The sequence below is a fragment of the Camelus ferus genome, chromosome 35 (assembly GCF_009834535.1).
Source record: "Camelus ferus isolate YT-003-E chromosome 35, BCGSAC_Cfer_1.0, whole genome shotgun sequence".
NCBI lineage: Eukaryota > Metazoa > Chordata > Mammalia > Artiodactyla > Camelidae > Camelus > Camelus ferus.
In genome coordinates this window covers 19,457,429-19,469,721 of record NC_045730.1, presented here as the reverse complement: position 1 = coordinate 19,469,721, position 12,293 = coordinate 19,457,429, and the positions used below count along the sequence as shown (strand labels likewise).

General features: G+C 43.0%; 1 protein-coding gene across 6 annotated transcripts in view; it reads left to right on the top strand.

Annotated features, from left to right (window-relative positions):
* The first annotated feature begins 438 nt into the window (after positions 1–438).
* ARHGAP12 (Rho GTPase activating protein 12) overlaps positions 439–12,293 on the top strand; it is a 106,750-nt gene continuing 94,895 nt past the window's right edge. For 5 of the 6 annotated variants that reach the window (XM_032473995.1, XM_032473999.1, XM_032473998.1 and 2 more), the window contains exon 1: positions 439–593. The gene's annotated coding sequence lies outside the window, so the exon portion shown is untranslated. The remainder of the gene's footprint in view (positions 594–12,293) is intronic. The other variant, XM_032473996.1, reaches the window with a different exon arrangement.

Sequence of the window (12,293 nt, the reverse complement as noted above, 5' to 3'; positions counted from 1 at the left end):
TTAGTCAGCGCCCTTTGCCGAATCTCCCTGCGGGATTTCTGGGCCCAGGAACAGCCGACCGACAGCCGGCCGCGCTCCCAGGAGGCGGGCAGGCCCACCGCCCCTCCTCCTGGGGTCACCCGCTTGCCGCCCCAGCGCTCGGGCCGTGTCCCGTCCGACCGTTGCCGGTTCTCCCCAGTAGTGTCCCCTCCACGTCTCCCACTCCGCGCTCACAAAGCGCCCACGCCCCTGCGCCCCGCACCCGGCCACCCCTCCTCCTCCTCCCGGACCCGCCGCCGCCGCCACCGCCCCTCCCCGCCCCTCCCCTCCCCGCCCCTCCCCTCCCCTCCCCTCTCCTCCCCGCGCCCGCCGGGCCGTCACGTGCGCCGCGCCCCCGTCACGTGACCATACCACGCCCCCATCACGTGGCCGCGCCCCGCCCCCGCGCCGGCGCGCTCCGACGTGCCCTGGAACTTAGCCTCCCGGAGAGCCGCCTGCGGGGACGCGCCGGCGCGGCCGCCGCCGAGTGAGTGCCCTTCGGGCTAGTCTAGGCGCCGCGCCGCCGCCGCGCTGGGCCGCCGGGAGTCGCGTCCCGCGAGACCGCCGGGCCCTCGGTGAGGTGGGGGGACCCACTGACGGGGTCCAGGTCGGGCGGCGCTGCACAAAGGCGCCCGGGGCCAGGGCTGTGCCCGCCGAGGGCGGCGGGGCCGGGGAGGCGTGTGCTGGCGCGCGGCGGCGCCGAGGTGCGGCCTGCGGGGCCGGGGCGCGGGGGCCGGCCGGCTGGCGAGGGGCGACGGGGGGCGACGGGGGGCGACGGGGTTTAAATGGCTGGAAGTTGCGGCGCATCTGCCCCCCGGGTTCCCTGACTTCCTGTGAGAGGGCAGTGCCCGCCGCCCCGCCCCCAGGAAGGAGGTGTCGGTGTGTGCCTGTGTGCGTGTGTGTGTGTGTGTGTAAGGGCTGGCGGGGCTCCCGCCCTCCTCGCCTGCCGCCGCCGCGCGTGCCCGCTCCCTGGAGCTGGAGGGGGTGCCCTCCGCCCCCCACACGGAGCCGGCCTGCGCCCTCGGGGCTGCCGGCCTCCCTGGCCACTCGGGGCTCTGCCGCCTTCAGGGGTTCCCCGCCCCTGCCCGGGGGCACTTGCTGCAACCCGGCCCTCCTGCGAGGCATCGCCTCCTAGTCCTTAACTTTAAAGGAATTCTCTGCAAGCTCATCTCGGGGTGGTGGGTTGTCCTCTGAGAATGACTGTCCTTAACGTGTCGTATCTTCAGTTATGCAGACCCTTTGAGAAGAACCGGCCGCAGGGTCCCCAGTGGAGAAGAAGGCAGGGCCTTGCGTGTCCGAGGCTTGTGATGTGTTCCCTCTGACCGCCGAGCCGCAGTTCTAAGCGCGCTTGCAGAAAGACAGAAGCAGAAGCTTCCAAGCGTAGCCTTGTGAAAGTTCTCCTGTCATTCCAGGGAGGTGTTTGTTGTGGGTCCAGGCTGTTAACCCTCTGTTGCTTTCCGGGTCGTTGTGCCATGTGGAGGGAGGGTTCACGGGCCGTGTGTGCACTTAGTCGGAAGGGGAGGTGATGTTGGGGAGGGGGCATTGACGACGAGTCCCTCGGGTCTGGTTCAGATTCCGCCACCAGCTTCTAAAGGTGAGACCTTGGAGGACTGAATGTTGCCGTCACAGGTTGTTAAAAAGTATGTAGCTCCTAGCCACGCCTCTTCCGTACCTAAAAGTTGGGAATCGGTGGCCTGGAGATGTATTTGTCGATATCCAGTGCCCTTATCTGATCCACTCGAAGGCGTGTGACGGAATGGGATCTTTCTGTGTCTCTTGCTCTGACTACACGGTCTGGCTGCTGGTGCCAGGATTTTTCTCTTTCTATTTCTTGTTTTAAAAATTCTTGGAGAAGTTTCTGAGCAGGGATGTGGGAACCCAGAGTGGTGACCCAGAGCAGGCTCTGAAGACTTGACCCTGAGCCTGGCAGCCTGCACCCCAGGGAAGCTGGGCACGTGGGTGGGACCCATGGTTGCAGGTGTTCCACTGGGGTCTCTCTGAGGAGAAAAACGAATTAAAGGTGTAAAGTAACAGATTCCATGTGTACGCCCCAGTGTTCGGTGATAGATTTCTATTCCTGCTTTATCAACCACCAGAAGTTGGAGATTGCTAACTCATTGATTTTTTTTTTTGAAGTATAGTCGCTTTACAATGTTGTGTCAATTTTCATTAATTCTTAATATGACGGTATCCGTAGTTGTCCGTACACAGTAGTGTTTTACACCTGCACCAGTTGTTGTGAGGCACAAGTGGAAACATGTAAATGCTGTAGGAAAGCAGTGTATTACTTGTCAATGATTTGGCTTTTTTTTAATTAGAAAGTATGTGTAGTGAGTTTTTTTTTAAATGGGTCATTAGGAAGTGGGCCTTAAAAATGTAAGTACTTTAATGCGGTTTATTTCTGAAAATAAAAGCCTGGTAAAATTTTTAAATTAACTAAAATAAAACAGCTAATATGGTGATGTGTAAAATTATTAAATAGTAGCCTTATTTTTGCTTAGTCTGAGAAAGCTGGTGCTAGGAAAAAGCAACTGAATCTGCCTAAAATGGACATGACAGTTTTATGATAAATAGCAGACGAGAGAAGTGAAATTAAACTTTTATTTTATCTTATGTTTAACAGTTCTAGTCGTAATTGCAAACATGCACTGTTTTGTAGAGTGAATCAGATGTGAAAAGGTATTGTGGTACCACATGGCACCATTGTACTTCACATCATGCTTTTCCAATTACCGTCTTTTGAGGAACCCTTTGGGCTGCTGTCTTTGTGGTTTTTCTTTTCTTCAATTGCTGACTGTTCTCATTGTGCCACATCCTCATTTGTGGATGGCTTTGCTGTGATTCAGCCATTTTCCTATCAGTTTTATTGACGTTATAGACTTAATATCTTGCAGTGTCAGTTTGCAGTTGACTAGCTTTTTACTTGAACTGAACTGCCAGTTGCTGACCTCTCTAAGCACCCCTCCCCTGTCCATAACCCAGTGCTTCTCAAACTTTAATGTGCATGGGAATCACCTCAACTTGGAACAAGTGCCCAGAGAATGGTGATGCTGCCTGGACCGCAGACTACTGCTGTTCAGTAGAAGTAGAATGCCGGTCACCTGGGTAACTCTAAAGTCTTCAGTACTCATGTGATAAAAAGTGAAAAAGAAGCCATGAAATACATTTTATTATCATTTTATCTACACTTTGTCTTCAAAATTTCACATGTATTTCACAGCACATCTCAGTTAGACTGTCCATGCACACGTCCCATGCTCAGTACCCGCATTTGGCTAGTAGTGGCCACTGTGTTGAACAGCATGGTTCTGGAGTCTAGAATCTAGATCAGAGCTGTTTTAAGCATGTTTTTACATTGGCCCTATCAGCAATGTTAGAAATGTAAATTTTGGGGCCCCACCTCAAACCTACTGTCATTAAAATATCTGGTGTTTCAGTAACTTGGTTTTAAAAGCTGCAGGATATATATATGGACTGCAGAATGTATATGTGGTGTTTCGGATGGGATTCCAGAAAAGAAGTTCATCAGGGAAGAACTAAGGAATATTGACATGGTGAGGGATCGGTATTGTTTCGTCGAATATGACAAATGTACTAAACGCAAGTAGGGGAAGCTGTGAATGGGACGTATGGGAACTCTGTACGAGCTTAACATTGCAGTAACTGTTTACATCTGAAACTCATCTAAGAGAAAACGTTTTTGTTTTTGTTTTTTTTAGAGGCTCTCCAGGTGCTTTTGTCATTCACTAAAAATGAGAAGCAGTGACCTAGATCACTAGGGTGATCTGCACTGCTGCGGCATGAGGGGGCAGGATGGAGGCCAGTACTAGGTCTGGTGGGGTAATTAATAGTATTTTTGTGACGAGCTAAAACTTAGAAAGCACTTGCCATGTGCCAGGTGTATCTAGTGCTTTACACGTTTTACTCATTTAATTCTCCCAGGATGTGATGTGGACTGTTAATAAGCTCCAAATGGGAAAAATGCTGAGGCTCAGAGAGATTAGGTGACTTGCCTTAGGTCACATAGCTAGCAGGAGTCAGGAACAGGGACATCTGAGGAGGGGCTAACTTTATAAGCCATCAGGTCATTTGTGAGTGTTTTCCTGTTCTCACAGCTTTTGTTTCTTTGAGTAAGCATTGATTAATGTTGAGATTCTGTATCAAGACTTTTAGTTTTCAAAATACGTTTTCTCTTTCCATTTTCACAAGAATCTTTTGAGGTTGGTATTGTTTTCTTTGTTTTATAGATAGTTAAGGTTCTGAGGGCCTGGGAGCTGATAAGGGCAAATCCTAATTTAAATTTCAGTCCTCTGAGCCCAAGTTTTGCGCTCCTTTACCACAGGAGAATTTAGAATACATTTTGAATTTTGAGTGATATCTTTAAAAGTTGGCTGGAAATTACCTGTAGTTTGCTGTGTATTACTGGTTTGTTTTTTTTTTAAATTAGTTTTGTTGAGTTATAATGTACATACACTAACATAAAACACAACACTCAATAAAAAGGACTGAACTATAGATACATACAGCAGCATGCTGAATCTGAGCAGCATTACGCTAAGTGAAGCAGGCCAGACACAGAAGGCTACGTACTGTGTGTTCTGTGCTTTTCTGGGTCCACTTGGCTTCCTTGAGTAAGCTGTGATTAATGGGGTGCTCTGTGTCATGCTTTGTAGTTTACTAAGTACTTTTTCATGTTTTCACTACTCATTCTCCCCAGGATCTTCTGAGGTTTATATTGTTTCCTGTTTTACAGATGAGCGTACCATAATTAGTTGAGGTATTCATCAGTTGATAGGCCTTTGGGTCATTTCCAATTTCTGGCTTTTATGAATAGTTGTTATGGGTGCTCATGTAAGGCCTTTGCTTGGACTTATGCTTTCATTTTCCTTGGGTAAAAACCTAGAGGAAGAATTGCTAGATCTTACTTGACTTTGTAAGAAACTGCCAGCATGCTTTCCGGAGTAGCTGCACCACCTGCATTACTGCCAACAATGAATGAGAATTCCGTTTGCGGGTTTCCTTACCCTACAAAGTATCCTTTATGTATTTACAGCCGTTCTGGTAGGAGGGTTAGTGATATCTGGTGGTTTTAATTTGCATTATTAGGATTAATTTGTTTTATTGAGGTCTGATTTGCTGTCAAATTAGCTGGACATACTTTACGTGTGCAATTCGGTGAGTTTTGACATATGAATAGACCTGTGAAATCAACACCATTTTCAGATAACAAACATGTCTATCACCCGCCTCCTAATTTCCTTGAGCGGAAAGGTAAACTCATTCCCCTTGTTGATCTGCTGTCACTACAGATTCGTTAGCATTTTCTAGAGTTTTATGTAGGTGGAATCATATCGTATGTGGCCTTTCTTATCTGGATTTGTTTCACTCAACAACATTATTTTGAAATGTATTCACTTTATTGTTTCAGTAGTTTGTTTCTTTTTTCTTTTTCTTTTTCATAGTAGTTCATTTCTTTTTATTGCGGAATGTTATCCTGTTGTGTGGACATTACATAATTCATTTATCCATTCTCCTGTTGGTGGACATAGGGTTGTTTCCATTAGGGACTATTACAAATAGAGCTACTGTGAATACTCACCTACAGGTCTTTGTGTGGACACATGCTTCCATTTTCTTTGGTGAATACCTAGGAGTAGAGTCCCTGGGCCACATGGTATACGTATATTTTAAGTTTTTAAGAACCTGCCCAATTTTTCCCGAAGTGGTGGTACCATTTTACATCCCCACCAGCAGTATGTGAGAGTTCTGGTTGCTCCACATTTTGAGAAATACTGGTATGGTCAGTCTTTCAAATTTTAATCACTCTAGTACATGTGTGCTGTTATTTCTTTGTGGTTATGGTTTGCATTTCCCTAACGGCTAAAGATGTTGGGCATCCTTTCATGGGCTTGTTCACTGTCTGTCGATCTTCCTTGGATATGAACACTTGTCTGTTCGTATCTCTTGTCCTTTTTTTTATTGGGTTATTGTCTTCTTACTGACTTGTACAGTTTTTGTATATTCCAGATATGAGTTCTCTGTTGGAGATAAGTTTGTGTCTGAGACATTTGTGTCTATGTTCATGAGGGATATTGATCTGTAGTTTTCCTTTTTTATAACGTTTTTGTCTGGTTTTGGTATGAGAATAATACTGACCTGATAGAATGAGCCAGGGTGTTTTCCCTCCATTTCAGTTTTCTCTAAGAGACTTGTGTAGAATTGGTATTGCCTTCCTTACATTTTGGTACAACTCACCTGTGGAGCCATATTGGCCAGGAATTTTCTCTGGGGGAAGATTTTAAAAGACTGATTTAATTTATTTAATAGATACAGGACTATTTAAGTTATCTGTTTCTTCTTAAACAAGTTTTGGTAATGTATCTTACAGAAAACTTGTCCAGTTTGTCTAAGTTGTTGAATTTATCAGCATAAAGTTGTTCATAATATTCTCTTACCTTCTTTTTATTGTTTTTAGGATCTGCAGTTATGTCTCTTGTCTCATTCCTGATACTGATATTTCATGTTTTCTCTTTAGTTCTTGGTCAGTTTGGCTAGCAGTTTATTAGTATTACTGATTTTCTCAGAGAACCAGCTTCTGGTTTCATTGATTTCTCATAACATTTTTCTGTTTTCTCTTTTACTGACTTCTGTTCTGATCTTGATCAAGTTCTTTCTTCTTACTTTGGGTTTAATTTGTTTTTCTTCTAGTTTCTTAGGGCATAAACTTACATCATTGATTTTAGACCTTTTTTTTTTTTCTAATTATGGGCATTTAGTATATAAATTATCTGTAAGCACTACTTACGCTGCACCCCACAAATTTTGAGATGTCATGTTTTCATTTTCATCCAGTTCAGATTTCTTGTTTGATTTCTTCTTTGACTACTGGGTGATTTAGAAATACATTGTTCAGATTCCAACAACAAATTTGTGGGTTTTAAGATATCTTTTTATTAATTTATAATTTAATTCAATTGTCAGAGAACATTATTTGTATTATTTCAGTCCTTTTAGATTTATTTTTATTAATTTTATGGCCCAGAATATAGTCTACAGAGAATGTATGTTTAGGAAACTATTGAACTGGCTATGCCATTTAGCATCCCCACTAGCACTGTACTGTGTCCAGTTGTTGGTAATCCTTGTCAGCACTTTACATTGTCTTTGTTTTTAAAAAATACATTTATTGGAGTTGGTGTGTAGTGATATCTTATTTTGGTTTTAATTCGCATTATTGGATTTTTAATGTTTTGTAAAAAAATTTAAATTTGAATAAAAATGAAGAATCACGGAGGATCTGTAAAAGCTGTGTGAGGATTTTATTCTCCAGTGACTCTTTATTGTGGTGATATATGCAATATAATGTTTCATTATATGTGTATACCACATTTTGTTTAGCTGTTCATCCGTCCATCTATGGACATTTGGTTTGCTTCTGCCTCTTGGCTACTGTGAATAATGCTGCTATGAACATGGGTGTACATATATCTGTTTGAGTCCCTTTTTTCAATTCTTTTGGATGTATACCCAGAAATAGGATTGCTGGATCATGTGGTAATTTTATTTTTAATGTTTTGAAAAACCACCATACTGTTTTCTCTGCTGGCTGCACCATTTTACATTCCCACCAGCAATGGACAGGAATTCCAGTTTCTCCACATCCTCACCAGCACTTGCTTTTTCTGTGGTGTTGTTTTTACAGTAGCCATCCTAATGGGTATGCAGTGGTATCTCATTGTGGTTGTGATTTGCATTTGATTTGCTTATTGGCCATTTGTATATGTTCTTTGAAAAAATGTCTATTCAAGTCCTTTGCCCACCTTGACTCTTCTTATCAGAATGTTAATTTGAAGTAGATTAGCATAATTTAAGCATTATAATGAGTATTTTTTCTTTTTTTAAGTTACTGATGTCTGACTAGAACTTTGCAATGGCCAGACCTTAATCATCACTATATATATTTGTAGATGAATGTATCTTTGCTTTGTGGGCTATATCTTATTTTTTTGGACTAAGACCATGGGCATGGCTGCTTCTCCAAGGGAAAATCAAGGTGGTGTTACTCCAAGCAGGGTGTGTGAGATGCCACAGAGGCAAGATGAAAATTGTGGGAACTGTAAAAATGTCAAGTTCTTTCTCCTTGTGTGTGTGTTTTTAACTGATTATTTTAGAAAGTTCTTAGTAAGAAATTAAAACGTGGGACTCAGGTGTTGAGGGTGGTACAGAAAGAAGAATCCACTGATTCGAGTGCACAGAGAAAGGAGTAAAGATCTGAAAAATGTAGAAGTAGAAAGATTTTCATAGGGTGATTGTAAAGGTTGATGGGGAGCTATTATTGATACAGGCAGCTTTTGATGAAATAGAATTTGAAGGAATAAGAAGTTAATCTATTGGCTCAAGAAAAAATTCTTTTTGTTCCTTAGACTTTTTACTAATTAGGAGTTTTTTACCTTTAGACTCTTCCTGGTATCCAGCATCACCGTAAAACTCTTAGTGTGTGCAAGTGATTCCCAAGGGATTAAAACCCAGTTTAATGTTTTTTGGTCAGAAAGGGCTTGATCAGACCTGTTTATGAAAGTACTGAGTTTTACAAAATTTTCTGGAATACAGTGGACTCCTCACTTTCTGCTCTGTCGTATTATTAGTTGGGTCAGTATTTACATCTCCTTGTGTAAGAAATCATTTTAGAATGATTTTGAAGCTATAACATCCACTGATAGTGGAGAGCCCTGTTACCTGTTAAATAAATGTGATTTGTATTTTGATGAGACAGGCACTGTGATTCTCCATAAATGCAGTGTATAAATGTAAAGTACAAAAGAAATGTAAGTTTATTTAAATTATTTGAAGGGTATTTCATTATTTGTAATGTAAGATTTTTTTTTGTTGCTTTTTTTAATATTTTAATAGACCTTATTTTTTTAGAGCAATTTCAGGTTTACAGCAGAATTGAGCAGAAAATACAGAGTTCCCACATAGCCCTCCCCACCCACACGTATATACTCCCCTACCCTCAACATCCCTCATCAGTGTGGCATATTTGGTACAATCAAATAATGGGCACATTATTAGCAACCAAAGTCCATAGTTCACATTAGGGTTTACTCTTGATGTTGTACATTCTATGGGTTTTGACAAATGCATAACGACATGTAGCCATCACTATAGTACCATACAGAATAATTTCATTGCCCTAAAAATCCCTTGTGCTCCATCTATCCATCCCTCCTTCCCTTCCTCTCCCCAAATCCCTGGAAACCATGATCTTTTTATTGTTTCTGTAGCTGTGCCTTTTCTAGAATGTCATTTGGTTGGAATTGTGCAGCTTGTAGCCTTTTCAGACTGGCTTCTTTCATTTAGTAATATGTCTTTTAAGTTTCTTCCATGTCAAAATGGCTTGATAGCTCATTTTTTTTCACTGCACATGTATTTTTAAATTTACATGTATGTATTGTTCATTGTTTCTAAGAACGTTTAGAGCTTTAGCTTTTTAAACTGACAGTTACCAAAGGAATAAAACCAACCACAAAATAGGAATTAACTCAAAAAGGTGCATACACCCTGCTATTAACAGCAACATTATTTATAATTGCCAAGACATGGAAGCATCCTAAGTGCACATCAATAGTTGAACAGATAATGGAGATGCAGTATATATATATATATATATATATAAAATGAAATAAAACCCAACCATAAAATGGAAGATATTTTGCCATTTGAGGCCTTTCATTCAGTTTTTTTTTTCCATTTCAAAAACCAGAATTTTATAACTGGAAGACACATTTCCATTACATCAAAAACAGCAAAATACCTAGAAGTAAACTTAACCAAAGAGGTTTTACCTGTCCTCTGAAAGCTGAAATGACACAAAGAAATGGAGAGATTTCTTGTGCTCTTGGACTGGAAGAATCAACACTATCAAAATGGCCACACTACCCAAAGCAATCCACAGATCCAGCACATCCTCCATGAAAATACTCACGACATTCCTCACAGAAGTAGAATAAAGCAATTCCAAAATTTATAAGGAACCACGAAAGACCCCGAGTAGCCAAAGCAATCTTTTGTAGGTCTTTGTTTTTCTCTTTCTTCTTTTTGTTCTCTTTTCTTATGGTTTCATGACTAGAGAAGGTCCTTTAACATTTGTTGTAAAGCTGGTTTGGTGGTGCTGAAATCTTTTAGCTTTTGTTTATCTCTGAAGCTTTCGATTTCTCCATCAGGTCTGAACGAGAGAGAGCCTTGCTGGACAGAGTATTCCTGCTTGTAAGTTTCCCCCTTGCATCACTTCAAATATATCATGCCACTCCCCTCTGGCCTGTAGAGTTTCTGCTGAAAAATCAGCTGATAACCTTAGGGGAGTTCCTTTGTATGTTATTTGTTGCTTTTCTCTTGCTAATTTTAATATTTTCTCCTTATCCTTAATTGTTGGCAGTTTGATGACTGTGTGTTCCTCTTTGGGTTGATCCTGTGTGGTACTCTGCGCTCGCAGGACTTGGGTGACTGTTTCCTTTCCCAAGGTGGGGAAGTTTTCAGTGATCATCTCTCCAAAAATTTTCTCAGGTGCTTTCTCTGTCTCTTCTCTTCCTGGGACCCCTATAATGCGAACGTTAGAGTGCTTCATGTTGTCCCCGAGATCTCTTAAACTATCCTCATCCCTTTTTATTCATTTTTCTGTTTTCTGTTCTGAAGTAGTGATTTCCACTAATCTGTCTTCTAGCTCACTGATCTGTTCTTCTGCCTCATTTAGTCTATTCTTGATTCCTTCTAGTGTGTTACTCATTTCAGTGATTTCTTCAGTTCTGTTTGGGTATTCTTTATATTTTCTGACTCTTTGCTAAAGACTTCGGTCTTTGCATCTATATTCCTCTTGAGTTCCCTGAACATCTTCACCATCATTACTCTAAACTCTTTCTCAGATAAATTGCTTATCTCCTCATCACCTACTTCTTCTTCTGGGATTTTATCTTGTGCCTTGGCCTGGGAGATCATCCTTTGTCGCCTCATATCATCTATCTCTCTATGTGTTTGTGGATTCCTTCCACAGGCTTTAGGATTATTGTTTTCTTGTTTCTAGTATCTGCCCCTGGTGGGTGAGGCTGGACTAGAGGCTTATGCAGGGTTCCTGGCAGGAGGAGCCGGTGCCTGCCCACTGCTGGGTGCAGCTTGGTCCTGGATCTCTAGTGGGTAGGGCTGCGTCCAGAGGCCTTTGTGGCTTAGGAAGTCTGCAGATGAGTGGGGCCGTGTTCGCACCCTGTATGTTTTTTGGCCTGAGGCTTCCCTACAGGCTGTTGGGTGGGGCTAGGTCTTGGTGCTAATGATGCAATCAAGATGTCAGCCTCCAGGAAAGCTCATGTAGATGAACACTCCCGGAATGTCACCACCAACTTTTATGTCCCCTAAGTGAACCGCAGCCGTCCCCTCCCTTCCCAGGAGACCCTCCAAAACCAGCAGGCAGGTCTGGCCCAGGTTCCTATGAAATCACTGCCTCTGCCCTTGGACCTGGCTCACACGAGATTCCGTGTACGCTTCCCAAGCAAATGGAGTCTCCGTTTCCCCCAGTCCCGTGGGGCTCCCAGCACCAAGCTCCTCTGGCCTTCAAAACAAGATGTCCTGGGGTCTCCTTCTCTTCTCAGTGCCGGATTCTGGGCTGGGGAACCTGACGTGGGGCTCAGAGCTGTCACTCCTTTGGGAGGGTCTCTGCGACTTCACAGATCTTCAGCTTGTGGGTCACCCACCCAGGGGGAATGGGGCTCAATTATAATGCAAGCTCGTTCTTCCTACCGTCCTGCTGTGGTTCCCTCTTTATATTTCTAGTTGCAGAAGATCTTTTTTGCTAGGTTCTGGGCTTTTTGTTCAATGGTTGTTTAGCATTCAGTTGTGGATTTGTTAGTCATGGGGAGAGTTGAGCTTGTGGTCCTGCCACTCTGCCATCTTGACTGGAAATCCCTAAGATATGTTAATGTGAATATCAAATATGCTTGATACCACTTTTAATTTGAGTGTCAGTTTAAGAAGACAGTTGTCTAGTGATAGGCAGCATTTAAATCAAGTGCTTGAAAACAAGATGGGAGAGTGTGTCAGTATGGCACTACAGGAAGCTGTAGGCTTGTCCTGTGTATTTCCTGTCTGAGGGCTTGAATCAGCCATTTCTCCAAAGAGCCTTGATTCCTTTATTTGGAGAATGGTATTAGAAACCAAGTCTGGGTGCTTGGAGTACTTGTTGCTGCCAGGGGTCATTTTTACTGACAGCGAGGAAATATGTGGAAGCAGCC